The 16,542-nt window shown below is 38.8% G+C and overlaps 1 pseudogene; it reads left to right on the forward strand.

Annotated features, from left to right (window-relative positions):
• Positions 1 to 16,542, forward strand: part of LOC109008732 — a 36,375-nt pseudogene that overhangs the window by 3,669 nt on the left and 16,164 nt on the right.

Genomic DNA, 16,542 nt, shown 5'->3' on the forward strand with positions numbered 1-16,542 from the left:
ATTTCTAAAAGGATGTTTTGTCTCCCTTGTAGTCATTGTTATGGAGACTCTTAGGGGATGCTTGGGGAATGAGATGAGATAAAAATTTTGTGAATAGTAAGATGATTTGTGAATAGTAATGAGATAGTTTGAGTTAAATATTTTTTGAGTTTTGGGAAAGGAAAGAGAAAAAGTTAAATAAAAAATCGAATAAAATTAAAATATTGTTAGAATATATTTTTTTAATATAATTTTTATTTTGAGATTTGAAAAAATTGAATTGTTTTTTTTTTTTTGTTTGAAAGTTTGAGAAAGTTGTAATGATTGATTTGAAAAAATTGTAATGATTTGTTTGAAAATGTTTGTGTTTGAGTGATGTTTGGAAAGGAAATAAGATGAGATGAGATGTAATGAGATGAGATAGGATGAGATGAGATGAGATAGAACTATTTCCAAACATCCCCTTAGTAGAATGATTTCAGCTCTGGTGTTTGAGGGTTTGCTTTCAGGTTTCTTGGTGGGGACTCGTTATGAGGGAAGACTTATGATCCCTTGTGGCTGTATGATTTCGGCGGCGGGGATTCTTAAGCTATGCAGATTTGTGTTCTTTGTGCTGCTTGCTCCTATGCTTTGAAGTAGTCTGAGGGCTGAAGATCAACTTGGCTAAGTTTAGGTTACTATTGGTTGGCAATGTGGATAATATTGATAGCTTGGCTTGTGTCTTTGGATGTCAGGTGTCCTCATTGCCAATGATATCCTTGGGTCTCTCTCTTTGGGGGTCCAGTGTAAGGCCAAGACATTCTAGGAAAACTTGAACATTAATTGATTTGATGGAAAAGGTTGTACCTGTGTAGGGGAGGTAGAGTAACCTTGATTATGAACACTCTTTCAAACCTGCCTCTTACTTTATGCTTTTGTTTCTCATCCTTGTCCAATTGTATTCCAATTGTATTGAGAAACAACATAGCGATGTCTTGTGGGCAGGTTTGGGGAAGTAGTAGTTCCACTTTGTGAATTGTCTCAACGTGTTCTCCCCAATCTCTGAAGGTGGTATGGATATTTGAAAGTTAGTAACATTCAATGAAGCTCTTATGGATTGGGTGCTATACTAATGGGAAACTGTTTTCGAAAGGTCATGTGGTCTTAACAAACAAAGATTCCTCCACCTGACTGCTCTTGATTTTCTTGATCCAATCAGCATGAATAGACAAGTAGCATGGGATTTGAACTGCAACATATTCTGGCTTCTTTTGAAAATTCTCAAGACTTGTTTTTACGAGTTAAGCTACATACAGTGAGTCTCAGGTTTTGTGGTATTGCTTAATGATTCAATGCATTAATTTATTCTTAAGTTATCCTACAATTACAATAAGATGGAACTCAGCGAAAATTGCTATCCTTACTATTTCGATGCTGGTTTGTTGTGAACTATTCTGTAGGCATAGTGACTGTAAAGTAGCAATGAAAAATGGCAAGAGTTTTTCCTCCACAGAAGATGATATTTCCGATGTCTATCCTCTAAAACTACGACTTTCTGTTATGCGGGAAACAAACTCATTAGGAGTAAGAATATGCAAAAAGGTTAGTTAATTCGATCCAACCCACTCTTTCCAGTTTTCATTCTGAGTCATGGAACAAAATTAATTCAATGTGCTTGCACTTCTTCTTTCCTTTTTTTTTTTTTTTTTTTGTCTTAGGAGAATGCAGGAGAACTCTTCAGAAGAGCCTACAAAATCTTCAGTGTAGAGTCTGAGCTGGTAATCAATTATTTTATTTGGACATTATATTGTTTGAAGAAAAGGTTAATGGCTTCAAATTTCTGTTGCTGTACAGTTACACATCTGGGACTTTTGTGGGCAGACTACCCCATTTTTTACAAATGAAAGAAATGAGTTTCTAAAAGATTGCCACCGGCTTTCAGATCATGATGTAAGTGGTAGTTCTGTTATTAAATTTTTGTTAAGTTTGTAATGCTCATAGAATGTTGTGCATCTTTGAGTTTTGATGCTACATTTTTATACATTCACTGTATCTTTGAAATTAAATATTGGCCCATTTTGTTCTCTGAATTTGAGAGTTTGTTTTAGAGTTCTCTATCAAACTATTGTCTGGAGTTCTACTTCTCACAATAACACCTGGAGATTTATGTTTGTTTCCAATAGATGTTTTGATTTGGGATCCTTCATTATGCGTTTTTCCCAATTAGTGCCCATAAATTATATATGAAGTAACTAATTTATATAGGTACAAGTTTGAGCAGGTACTTATTCTTGACCTGATGCAAGTCATGTCTCTTTTTTTATTAATAGGTGAAGACATGCCTTTTTTTTTGTCATCTGTCTCTTGTTCTTGACTTTATGTTTGCCATATGCCATTGCTTGATGTTTTTTAAGGTTTGAAATTATCAAATTGCTCTTGCTTGTGTTACCGTCTTATAAGGCCTAAAATGAGGACAAGTTGGTCATTTTAAGTCTTAAATATGCATGTGCACTGCACATAACCATTTTTTCGTCAAACTTAATGCCCAAGGCTGATAGGGTGCATGCATTGAAGTTTCAAATTAGGATGCAAAGTATTGAAGTTGATAGTTTGGGGATCATGTTTCAAGAAGGTTGCCCACAAAATTAGTTTTTGTTTTGAGATCCTTTTGTCATGGTTGCAAAGAAATAGAACCCAGTTTATCATTATTATCTTTGACATTTGGGTCTTCGGTTATAGGTGGTTGAAATAGTACATTAACTCTTCATCCTTGCCTGAATTTATGCTCTAAGGGGAAAAGGGTAACCATACATGATGCCAAGACTAAGATTCCTACATTTGATAGTGTTGGTAGCACTCGGATATTGACAATGTTCTTATTGCTGATAATATCATTTGCATTAGTGAACTTCTAATTATGGAACTATTAAAAAACTGAATGGTAGGGATATATTAATCCCTTTTACTTTCCATGCATGTATGAAACTGAAATGACATTGTGGAGAAGATGAAGTGTAGATTGGATGGTTGGAAATTGCTCTAATTGTTGAAAGGGGTAAACTAATTTTGATCAAAACCACTTTATCCAATTTGTGCAGTTATTACCTGTCATTGTTCCCATCACAATTTATGTGTTTAAATTGCATTGAGAAGCAGAATTAATGTGACGTCCCCAACCTCCGCTTGAGATTTGGCAAGTGATTGAAGCGTCTTGACATGCAACACTGGGGTTCATGACAGTTAACATGTAATGCACCTAGCATGTTTCTAACAATATGAGTAAATCACAGTGAAAAAAGTCTAAGCAAATCATGTTACCAAAAGAAAACTATTTATCCCAAACTTGACATAACTTCCAAAATACGTTCATAACATTCGTTTGAGTTTCAAACTTAACCCATCATCCAAAATCACAAAAGACCATCATATGCATCATATTTCAAAGTTACAATTTCATTCATTGTCAAGCATTTCCCTAACATCTGCTATCAATAGCAGAACGAGTTCTATGTAGAAAACGATCAGCTCTATTTTGTTATCAAAACTCAAAAGTGAGTTCATCCTCAACTATCTTCGACCAAAAGGGCTTGCGCTTGCCCTTCCTGTCCTGTTACAACTTCTACCATTCTGGGTTGGGAATGGTAGTGAGATTACCACCATAAAATCTTAGTAAGTTATGCCACAAACATATACAGAGATAACATAAACATGATTAAGGTAAACATGAGTATGTATGCACGGACATGATCTTGCATTCATGAGAATTTATTTTTCTCCCATCTAGATTCATTTTCATCATTCATAGAGTTTTGTAACATCATGACATACATTGAGCAATTTTGCATCTTTGCTTAATCATACATGTGGTACCTCCTGGCTCCTATAAACCGTGTGTCCCAACTGGTTATCTTCACCACATGACGGTTGATGCCGCATGTGGCTTCGTCTCAAGAGACAATTAGGCTTCAGGAAATGTCCTTCACCGTGAGTACTCTAGCACACCCACTAGTGAGAGTGCTATGCTCACCGTGAGTATTCATAGTCATTGATTGCTCTTCATAATGTTCTTTTCTTTTCTTTCTTTCTTTATGCATGACAGTGCATGGACATGTGACGATGACATCTAATCATAGCATTACATGTGAAATGGCATTGAAATAATCAGATCATATACAATGAGCATAGCAAGTGATAGCTTGAAATAATAGAACATATGCAATGAACATGAAGCATTTACATGTAAGCATAAATATATTATCTAAGAGTAAGATAGATGCTAACTTATAAACTTTTTGCCTAAAACTATAGTCGCCGTGCTGCAAAAAGCGATACTTGTTATTTGAATTACTTCAAATGTCACATAAAGAAACATCAAAATCATAAGTTACAAACCGACCCTTTAACTATCGGAAATTACAAAAAAGACCCCTAAACTTTCAATATTTATAAACCCAAAACTTATGAAACTTAACAAACGTCATGGAACTTCTATGCTAATCTCATTTCTAACCTCAAAATGTTGATATTCACCCTTATAAAAAACATGGACCAAACCCGAAACCTTGAATCACCAACATGCATTTAGATCTAGTTGGGCATAAAGAAACCATCATAGCTGAAACATAACTTAACTTATTTCCTTAAACAGGTCTTAGAAGCATATTCACTCTCTTGGTTCATACTCTTCATATTCGGATTGAAAGAGAACATTTACTAGCATATGCGTAAAAACAAATGCTAGCAAAGGAAAAAGGAGCTGAAGCGTCTCACTTGTTCAATCAATTATGACGGACGGGAGGGGAGTACTAGCAAAGGAAGATCCAAAGCAAAGGCTATTTCTCCCCATGAAGCCTTGCTGGACATGAAAATGCAGTTGTCGACAATGCAAGAGAAGGTTGAGGCTCTATGTAACACCCTGCTTTCCAATAAAGTCATTTTTAAAAATTTTCGAGGTACCGGTGTACTACTAAACTTGACTTAAAAACTTTTCTTACTAACGAAGCGCCAGATACGAAAGATCCCATAAATAAATAAATTCAATCTTTATTAAGTACTTAAAATCCAAAAGAGAGTTTGCGTAAGCACTTATTTAACATCAATAAAGTCTCATGGGCTTATCAAAATAACTTATTAAACTAAAATCATAAAACTAATCATAACATAAACTGTCTAGGCCTCTGCCTCGCCTCCCTGGGCCAAGTTCTGTCCTGCAGACCCATCCTCATAAAAATCATCAACTAGGGTGGTTAAAACATAAAAACATACAAAAAATGAGTTGAATACTCAATAAATAACACGTCATACAATAAATATAATAAACATAGGGTTTTCTTGAAAATATGCATACTCATAAATACATACGTAAATAACATGAGCATGAACTTATTTCTCACTTATCATAGGCCGGTACCCATTGTTGACCCTCGTGAGTTAGGATTAGCGAATCTAAATAGATTTCGATTTTGCCCGTGGTTGCGGGTTGTGGAATCCATACATAAGGAAGGCACACTGAGTGCACTACTAGCATGATACAACCTGGCAATGTAATATGCCCATAACATATGGTACCGTCTTCATATCATAACATAGGCCGTTACTTATCTTATTATTCATGCTTCATCATAATCATACCTGCATACTTGTCATATCATAGATTTCAAATGAAATCGCATTCTTTCATAAAATGCCGTGATACATACTTCGTTACATAAAATCATGAGTTTTTATAAATCTTTTTATGCATAATTCTTTTCATAAAATCATGAATTTTCATAACTAATTTAATGCATAAATCTTCACATCATGGATTTTCATAAAATATTTGATGCATATCTTGCAACTAACCGAAACTTATGCATAAAATCGTGATATTTATAAATTAATCATGAGTTGGGTACATAAAAAGGGGCTTCCAATGAATGGCGCACATGCGTAATACTTTTATAAAAGACCTCCGGTTTTTTGTACATACGTGTAAGGCTATGATCTTGCTACCTACCTCGTATCGCTAAATCCAAAGTCTCGCTTCGTAAATTGTTACCTATACGAAGTATCATATGTCACTAAATTCAGAAGAGCGTATCATAATGTTTTATTTAATTTAATACCTACTAAGGAAAATAATTATTACCACTAAGGAAAATCACTTTAATAATTAATCAGTTTTTTTTTTTCGAGCTTAATGGATACTAAGTCCATAAGTAAGCCCTTTGTAATAAAATATACCAGACCATTTACAATCTGCCATGGTTAAAAAATTAAGGGCAATAATGTAATAATACTTAAAAGTCTACCACTAGAATTAGAAAAGAAAGAGCATAAAAGTCCATACTAGTACTAGTCTACCCACACTTAACAAAAGAAACTGAAAGCATGAAAGCAAATTTAAGGGAAAATTCATAATAAATCTAAGTCTACATGTGCTTGCTGAAAATTGATCTTATCATGTTTTATGACCCGGTCAGAGGATGTCATAATTGTAATAAGCCAAAAGGCTAAGAGCCGGTTTGGATTGAGAGATGAGTTGAGATCATCTCACTACTATTCACAAATTTTAACTCACAAATTTCACTAATATTTACAAATCATCTCAACTTATCTCATATCATCTCTCAACCCAAATGGGGCTTAAAAGTTAAAAGAAGCAATTAACACTTGAAAACAAACCTTTAGGTGGAATAAGGAAAGTTAAAGAATTGAAAGGTACAGAGTTTATGATTGCGTGTCCAGGCAGAGGAATTAAAGCAATTGAAAACTGGTGCTATTCGGTGAGAGAGAGAAATCGAGAGAGAGGGAAGGTCTTATCGAGAGGAGAGGAAAATCCTGCAACGGCAAATCTAGGTGGTCGGACTGATTGATGGTGGCAACAACTTTGAGAGAATGTGTGGCGGATCTGGGTGTCTAATGGCTGATTCCGATGAGTGAGTATCTCAATTTGAGGAAGGGAAGGCTACGGTGAGAGTGGGTTGTGTTGCTGAGATTGAGAAATATATATATATATATATATATAGAGGTGGTGTTAAGGTGTTTGGTTATCAAAATTGTGAGAAGTGTATTGTTGTAGCAAGATTGCAGAAGTGAGGGAATTTAAAGACAGGAGGGTGGCGTTGAAGTGTTGGACTGGAAGTGTATTTGTGACCACCGTAAGTGAAGATTGGTCTTAGTCACCGAGAAGATAGGGAGGGTGAGTTCAATTTGGACTTGGTTAGTAACTGTCGTGGCACTAATCCAGTAGTTCATTTGACTTGGGACTGGTATTGACTGAGATTACGTCAATAAGTGATGATTTTAAAGTGAACAAAAACTCCAATAGTTGATCTTAAATTTTAAAATGAGTCTAGCTCGTTCAAGAGCTATCTTTGGACTTTTAGAAAAACTTATTTTGTCAATTTCTAATTAATTAGGGCTCACTTGGTCCATAAATAATAACGGGCCTTAAATCCAATATCGCTCATCAAATTTAATTTAGGCCCAATAAAATTGACCTTAAATTATTGGACTGGGTCATTACACTCTAATATAGTGTGTTGAGGAGGACTACAACGTGCCTAATAAGATGGTCTTGGGAAGGGAGGTGAGTGGATCGGGGCAATGTCATGGGCCTGGGAAGTGAGGTCTGTGGGCAATTATGGGAGTCTGTAACATGTGGGCAATTAAAGGAGTTTGGGCTAGGCTCTAAGCAAATGGACCAGTGAAGGGAGGTGAGTGGATCGGGCAATGTAATGGGTTTGGGAAGTGAGGTCCGTGGGCAATTAAGGGAGTTTGTAATAGGTGGGCAATTAAAAGAGTCTGGGCTAGGTCCAAATCAAATGGGCCGTTCAGTTGGGCTTTAGGAAGTGGGACAAAATAGAGAAAAGTTTAGGGCTGGAACCCAGCTGCGGAGGCTGGGCCTTCTACCTGTGGGAGTTGGTCAACCTCGCCCGAGAAGGTTCTGAGGTACCCATCAGACCCACAAGTCACCCATCGGACTCGCGAGAAGGTGACGGTGGTGACGAGTAGTTCATTGATGGTGTCAGAGGACCCGTGAGAAGGTGACGAGGACCATGGTTCACGAGCCAATCAACCCATCAGGATTGCGAGTGACCGAGGAATCATCAACGGTGGTCAAAGGATGATCGTGGAGTTGCCGACAAGCAATCCAAAAATGGATCTCAACATTTTCTCACTAGTAGACTTGGGATCTTTGGCACAACACACACATACAAGGCTGATGGGTAGCAGGGAAGAGGGTCAGGTGGTCTTGTCTCTGACGAGGGCCTCTAGGCAGCTTCAATCAATCCAAGGGATAGTAGCGGGAGTAGAGAGTGGCATGGGGATCAGTGAGGAGAAGTCAATGCTTCTTGATTTCTTATTTGAATTAGAGGACATGAATTATACACTTTAGTTGGTGTATAAGGGGGCCGAGGTGGACCCAAAGCCGTTATGCACCTTGTCTCCCTTACTTACTACAACAGGAGGCTCACCATCGGATTGGGTGACTTAGAAAGTGAAGGATATTCAGGAGTGTGTGGGGATTTCTTGCTTTGAAGCGGTTTCAGGCCTGAAGGTAAATCTCTCGAAGTCTGAAATGGTTTTAGTGGATGGTGTGAGCAATATTCAGGGCTTGACTAATATCTTGGGTTGTAAGGTTGCTTCGTTGCCCTTAAAATACGTTGGTCTTCTGTTGGGGGTTGCTTTCAAGACAAAATCTATTTGGGATGGTGTGTTACAAAAAATCAAAAGAAGATTGGCTGAGTGGAAATAGATATATTTGTCCAAGGGTAGCAAATTAACTCTTATTAAGAGCACTTTATCTAACCTTCCTACTTATTTTCTATCCCTATTTCCGCTACCTACAAGTGTGGCCCTTGTATTGAGAGAACTTTTCTTAACTTTCTTTGGGGAGACATTGGGGAGGAAACTAAGTTCCATCTTGCTAGTTGGGATAAAATTTGCTCACCGATCCATGTGGTGGGTTGGGGGTGCGTAATGTAAGGGTTTTCAACAAAGCACTTTTGGAGAAATGGGTATGGAGATATCATAGGGAAGGGGAGGAGGGCTTGTGGAGAGAAGTCTTGGTGTTCTAATGAAGTTAGGGGGACAAACGGTGTGGGATTGTGGAAAAACATAAGAGCTAGATGGGGAAGATTCTCCTAGTTTTTCAGATTCACAAGTGGAAGAAATAGCGTTTATTTTTGGCATGACATCCGGTGAAAGGGCTCTAAAGTAGGTGTTTCCTATGCTCTACCAAATTTCTTGTGACAAAGAGGCTGTTGTGGCTGATTTATTGGTATTATCTAATGGTGTTCTCCATTGGAATGTAAGTTTTTTGAGAGTGGCTCAAGATGGAGGATATGTTTGCTGATTTCTTTGACTCGTTGTATGTAATGTTGATTGGCAATGCGATGGGGGATGGGATGATTTGGAATCCAAGTGAAATAAGAAATTCTCGGTGCACTTCTTCTATAAGGCTCTCTTGGGATTTTCTAACAATCATGGCTTTCCTTGGAACACTATTTGGAAGTGCAAGGTACCTCCTAAGATTGCTTTCTTTGTATGGAGCATCTCTTGGGCTGATTGTCACCTTAGATAATCTGAGAAAACGTGGTCTCATCATTTTAGATTGGTGCTTCATGTGCAAGAGAGATGGAGAATCAGTTGATCATCTTTTGTTGCACTATGAGGTGGCCCGGTGTTTATGAAATGAATCGAACTGGGGTGGCATGGGTTATGCCTGGAAGAGTTAATGATTTTTTGAGGTGCTGGACAGGAATTAGGGGAAATACCCACATCGCTGCTGTGTGGAGAATGATCCCTCATTGCATTATGTGATGCTTGTGGCTGGAGAGAAACAATAGGTGCTTTGAAGACATGGAGCCTTCTTTGGATGAGCTGAAGCAATTTTTTTACACTACTTTACTCTCTTGGGCTTCAATCATTATTTGTAATACGGACAATCTTCATGATTTGCTTGTATCTCTCACTAGTGCTTAGATGTAATTAGGCATATTCATTGTATACTACCGGTGTACTTTGGTGATGCCTTTTATATCAATAAAACTTTACATCTACTTGTAAAAAAAAAAAAACAAATCCGATCTTAAACCAAAACTTAGCCATATTGATGTTACTCGCTTATGGTGCTCTCAACACATAACCATCCTTACTATTAAGATCCTAATCTCAAGCAAGTTTAAAACCGTTACTTAGATGAAACTAATCCTTCATGAATGCTTAAACCAAAGCATACTTGGTAAAGAAATCATGGATGCACACTTAAAGCTTGGAATCCAAAACATGCTTGACAACCTTACTCCTTTTGATTCACATTCGTATACCTGTGATGGTTTTTCTTAGACATGGATCCATTTTTCATTTATAGGACAAACTCAAATCTCCAAATATTATAGCATACACGAGCATCTTTTCCTTATGAGGATCCACTCAAAATATCTATGTGCAAAACAAGCTTAAACTGAAACATTCATAGCTTAGATGACATTCCAACCTTCATCCCTAACTCCTTACACGAGATCACAAACATTAACATGATAGAACTCATAAATACACCATTTAATAGCAACCAAAAACTCAACCCAAACATGAACACCAATCATGCTATCATTTCTTTTGAAGAAGGCTTTCATACAACACTGATATAACCTTCTAACCTTAGTAAAAGAGAAAGTTAGGAGAAAACTTACAAGGTTGAGGCACTCGGTTTAACAAGAGGATCTTCACCACTAAGCTCTCTCTCTCTCTCTCTCAGTTTGCACAAGTGAGGAGGCTTGGTTTGATATTTCTATCTAAGTATAGTTGTTTGGAGGAGAGAAGAAGAAGGAGATAAGAAAGTGGACAACCACTCTTATAGAATTCTCGGTTTCAAGGCAAGTGAATGGAAGAATAACCACACTTCTCTCAAGCTAAAAACCGTCCATCACCCTCCCTCTTTCAGCTTTTTATTGCCCAATAGAAAACCACCAAAATCCTTCATAATTGAGCTAATATTAGAGGGTTCATAGAGGTTCAGTCCATCCAGGACATATGGCAGCAAAATAATGATGGATAAAAACTGAATGGTGTTGCACAGTTTCCGTCATGTTTTTCCCACAAGTTTCCTATCCTAATGCCCAATGTGTGACCCTGAAATCTTATGATTTTACAGACTAAAAGCTGGACAAAACAATAAATCACACTGCAGGAATTCTATTGGTGGAAAGGGGCGTCATGCTGCAGAAGAAAGAAGAGAGAGACTGCTTGCTTGAAGATCTCAATAAGGCGTCTAGTCCCATATCTTTTCTCTCAAGTTTCCAGCTTCTAATAGTCATTAACAAGGTCTGGTTTCCTAATGATTGCACTGACCATCAATGATTAAAAACTGACCAAGAAGCTTCTAATTTCATTGGTGCAGAGGGGTGGCACAATGCAGAAAAATAAGAACAAAAACTACTTGGAAAGGAGGGTCTCGGCCATAGGCTCTTAAGCCTTTCTTCCACTTGATTAATCCTAATCTTCTATGACCAATGAAGGGCTCCAAAAATCCCATGAGTGCATGTCCAAACATGATTGAAATATCTGACCAAAGAAAGTGAATTTCATTGGTGGAGAGGGGGACACACAAGGCTAAGCATAGGAGACAAAATCTGAAAAAAGTTATCCTATGAAGGATCTTTTTGCCAAGTGCAACTCACGGTGTAAAAATTAAGAGTTAGCCTTTGGATTCAATTTGGGACATCAAGAGTCAATATCCAGATGGTTTTGGGTGGTGGATTCCTAAGAATGAGGTGGCAAAGTGGGCTGCCACATGTCATGTCCGAATTAGGCCACTTGTCGCCATGTCATCACAAAAATTTTTATTGAACCAAAAATTCCTAAAAATCCCAACTAAAACGATGGTGCTAATCTTTTTGTCAAATTATACTCCTAAGTACCTCAAGAAATTCTGAGAATCAAGACCTACTATAAGGTCAGGGCAAATTCTTCGGTCTAAAATCTACTCAGCTTGTGACCCCCATGGTCCAAAAATCCATCTTGATTCACACCTTGCCTACAATTAATGATGGGTACTTCGGTTTTCTCAAGAGGGATTGAGATTTGTACTTTGGCTAGTCATTTGGTCTAGGATTTGTACATTGGTTTCCCCTAGGGGGGTTTGGGAGTTAGCAATTTGATGGTATTTAACCACCCCACTAAAAAGATGGCTGTGATGCTTTGCTACAAAGAGGGAGTGTTATGGCATTCGACCGTGGAAGTCAAGTATGACAATATGTGGAGAGGGTAGTTCTCTATTGAAGTAAGTGGGTCTTTAAGGGGTTGGGGCATGGAAATACACTTTTTCTATTATAGCTTTCTTCCAATAAGAAAAGTGCGTGTGATATTCTCTAGCTTTATCAAATTTAAGGAGGCAATGGGACCAAGATTAGATTTTGGCATGAGGTTTGGTGCAGCGACCAGTCCTTGAACTTAGCATTTTTGGAGTTTGGAATTTCTCATGGACAAGAGGCTTCTGTTTTTTTAGTCACTTCCCTAATCTGGACGTCAGCTCATAATATATGCTTGGGTAGGTCTCCTTTGCTCATTTAATAAATGTTTATTAAAATTACTACTTGCTTAACTGTTAACGTATACAATTTAAGAGTTTATACAATTTAGGATTTCTCTATTAATTTTAGCTGTATAGATATATTACCATGTATATAGGCTAAATATCAGGGATCAGTTAGATGTTTATCCCGTGTATAGCATTTGACCTACTTTCCTTTGTATAGACCTTTTTGCATATTGATAATGAGGAGGCTCTCGGTTTCTCTTGGGTTTTCTGAGTGTTTTGACATGGTATCAAGAGCAGGTTCATAGTTTACCTTTTTTCACGAATTTTTTTTTTCCCTTTCTTGCATTATCGGTGCTATATGAGTTTCCTCTGGATTTCTTGTGGCTTTTGGCGCCTTCTAAGTGGAGTTCGGGCTTCTTGGAGATTCTCAGCACTGTCTGAGTGCTTCTTGGAGGTTATCGGCGCCGTCTGTTGCCGAGTTTGTGGATTTTGGCACTTCGGTTGGTGGGTTTTGCTTCTCTACTTGATTTCGGCACTTGGTACGTTTGTTTTTGTTTGGCTCTCGGCGCTATGTGCGAGTTCTCTCTGTTTGGACTTGTTCTTTTTTGGTTTTGGCTCTTGGCACTGTCTGTGCAAGTTCTCTCTGTTTTGGCTCTCAGCACAGACATTTGTTTCTAGTTTGGACTTGCTTTTTTCGGTCCTCTCTGTTTTTGCTTACGCCATCTGTTTGCTTTGGTTTGGACACATATTATATTTCTGCAAACTTCTGGTGAGATAATTTATTCGAGGTTACATTATGTGATCAGATAAATTACACTCATTTCATATTCGTTTTACTGGCAAAAATTTTTCTGCTTGGGAGTTTCAGTTTCAATTGTTTGTCAATGAGAAAGAATTGTGGGGTCATATTGATGGGAGGGATCCCACACCTAGTGATGTCACGGCTTTGTCTAAATGGGAAATCAAGATGCTCGGGTTATGACCTAGATCCTTAGCTCAGTTGAGCCTCACTTTGTTCTTAATCTGAGGCCTTATAAAACTGCCGCTGCCATGTGGAATTATCTAAATAAAGTTTACAATCAAGATAGCACGGCTCAGCGTTTTCAATTGGAGTATGAGATGACTAATTTCACACAGGGAAGTCTCTTCATTGAGGAATATTTTTTTGATTTTCAAAATCTTTTGGCTGATTATTCAGATATTGTTTATGCTAATATTCCCACTGCAGCTCTCTCTGCTGTTCAAGCAGTGCATGAAACAAGCAAGAGAGATCAATTCTTGATGAAGCTCCGTTCTGATTTTGAAACTGCACGTTCTAATCTGATGAATCGTCATCTTGTACCATCTCTGGATGCCTGTTTGAGTGAACTTCTTCGTGAGAAGCAGCGTATCATAACTCAGGCTGCCATGGAACATCGGGCTAATGTTAGTGCACCTGCTTCTGTGGCTTATGCAGCAAAGGGGAGGAATAAGGGTAGAGACATGCGTGATGTCCAGTGTTTTAGTTGTAAAGCTTTTGGTCACATTGCTTGGGATTACCCCAAGAAGTTCTGTAACTACGGCAAGAAATAGGGTCATATCATCTCTGCTTGTCCCATTCGACCTGAAAGGAAGCAGGGTACTGCTTATCATGCCTCCACCGGTGCCTCTAGTTCTATTGCATTGCCTGCTGCCTCGCTGGTTGTTCCTATTCCTGCTCCTACAGCCTTAGCAAACCCGAACACACTCACTCCTGAAATGGTATAACAGATGATCATTTATGCTTTTTCTGCTTTTGGGCTCTTAGGTAATCATAAAGTTTTTTCTAAGCCATGGTATTTTGACTCTGGAGCCTCTGACCATATGACCAATACTGTTGTTCCTCTTTCCAATGTCAGAAATAATGATGGAAATCTTTAAATTAACACCGCTGATGGTAGTTATCTGCCTATCAGTGTTGTTGGTGATTTTTCATCTTTCTTAACTGATGTTTTTGTGTCTCTGACCTCTCCACAAATCTTATTTATGTTGGTCAATTGGTTGAGAATAATTGTAATGTCCATTTCTTCCATTCTGGTTGTGTTGTGCAGGATCAAGTGTCAGGGAAGAAGACCGCGAAGGGGCCTATAGTGGGACGACTCTTTCCTCTTCACGTTTCTTCTTCCACTATTATTCCTAGTTTTCCTTTACTTTCATTTCGGATCTAGCACAAAGAGGTGCGATGGAGGCTGGCGACTCTTGTTACACACCAATGGGGCTGGAAGTTTGTGCGATTGAGGAGATTACTGTCACTGGTGCCGTTTCTACGAGTGTGTTGTTACAGGACCTTCCCAGCGACGAAGGAGAAGTAGTGGTGGCTCAGAACCTTCCCAGCGACCCTTTAGGTTCGTTACAAGTGGTGGCTGGTGAAGTAGTGGGCCCAAATAGTATTGACCCACCCTGCCGGAAGGAAGGAGAAGTAAGATCATCAACGAAGGAGTCAGAAGATGATGATATGCAGTTGGTCATATGCGAAGAGGGATGCATAGATAGAAGAGATGTTGAACCTTTACGAGTGCTCCATCCTAGTCACAACTCTGAAATTCCAGACTAGGCTTTCAAGAAAGTGGAGGAGTTGCAAGTTTGGGCTGGGGTGTCCTGTACAGGTTTTGAAGAGCAGTTTAGAGCTCTTATTATTGCCATTGAAGAGAGTAGATTGAAGTCGGCGGTAAAGAGAGATAGGGAACTTAAAAGACTACAATGTTCTATAAATTATGATGCGAAGGAGGGAAGTGGCAGTAGGGATAGAACGAAAGGGAGGGGGATAACCATTGTTTATGAAACCTAAGATCCTCTCATGGAATGTGCGGGGGTTTAATGATCGCAACAAGCACCTTCGCATAAAATCTTTGTTGCGAATGTGGAAGGTGGATATGGTGTGTCTTCAAGAAACAAAGTTAAGGATCATTGATCGAAGACTTATCCGTAGTTTATGGGGTTGTTCTTATGTGGGCTGGTCATACTTGGCGTCGGATGGAGCATCGGGTGGGGTGCTTTTGATGTGGGATAAAAGAGTTGTGGAGGAGGTAGAAGAGTGCGTTGGGACTTTTTCAGTAGCTTGTTTATTTAAAAGTGTAGTAGACGGGTGGGAATGGGCATATGCAGGCATATATGGGCCAAATTTAGATAGAGAAAGGAGAAGGATGTGGGAGGAGTTGGCGGGGGTTTATTATCTATGGGATGTGCCGTAGTGTATGGGCGGGGATTTCAATATCACACGTTTTCCAAGCGAGCGATCAGGGAATACTCGTCACACTATAGCCATGGAGGAGTTTTCCGAGTTCATGTTTGATTTGGATCTAATGGATCTCCCACTTGCTGGGGGTGAGTACACATGGTCCAACAGTAGGGGTTGGTCGAGATTGGATAGGTTTCTTGTCTCTCCTTCTTGGGAAGCTCATTATTCGGAGTTGTATCAAAAGAGGTTGGCCCGGTGTTGTTTGGATCATTTTCCTATTATGTTAGATTGTAGAGGCATTAATAGAGGTCGCCAGTATTTCAAGTTCGAAAATATGTGGTTAGCAGTGGACGGTTTTGCTGAGAAAGTTCGTAACTGGTGGTCTTCTTATCAGTTCTCAGGTACCCCTAGTTTCATTCTTGCAGGTAAGCTAAAGGCCTTGAAGCAAGACTTAAGGAGGTGGAACATGGAAGTTTTTGGCAATATTGACAATCAGAAGACAATCCTTTTGGAGGAACTTCAAGAATTGGAGGAACAGTTGTTGTTGGGAAATGCCTCTGCAGAGGCTTTGTTGAGGAAGAGTGTGGTGGTGACTGAATTGGAGAGGGTCTTGTTGATGGAGGAAACATCATGGCGTCAAAAATCCAGGGCCCTTTGGTTAAAAGAAGGGGATAAATGTATGAAGTTTTTCCATAGGGTGGCCAATTCTCATAGGCGCAACAACATTATTGAGACTCTTACAGCAGGTTATCAAGTACTTTCATCTCCCCTTGATCTAGAGAATCACATTGTGAACTACTATGAGAATTTGCTAACGGAGCCGTCTTGTTGGAGGCCAAAGCTCGACGGTCTGCCTTTT

Source organism: Juglans regia, chromosome 5 (assembly GCF_001411555.2).
Source record: "Juglans regia cultivar Chandler chromosome 5, Walnut 2.0, whole genome shotgun sequence".
In the NCBI taxonomy this organism is placed as follows: Eukaryota; Viridiplantae; Streptophyta; class Magnoliopsida; order Fagales; family Juglandaceae; genus Juglans; species Juglans regia.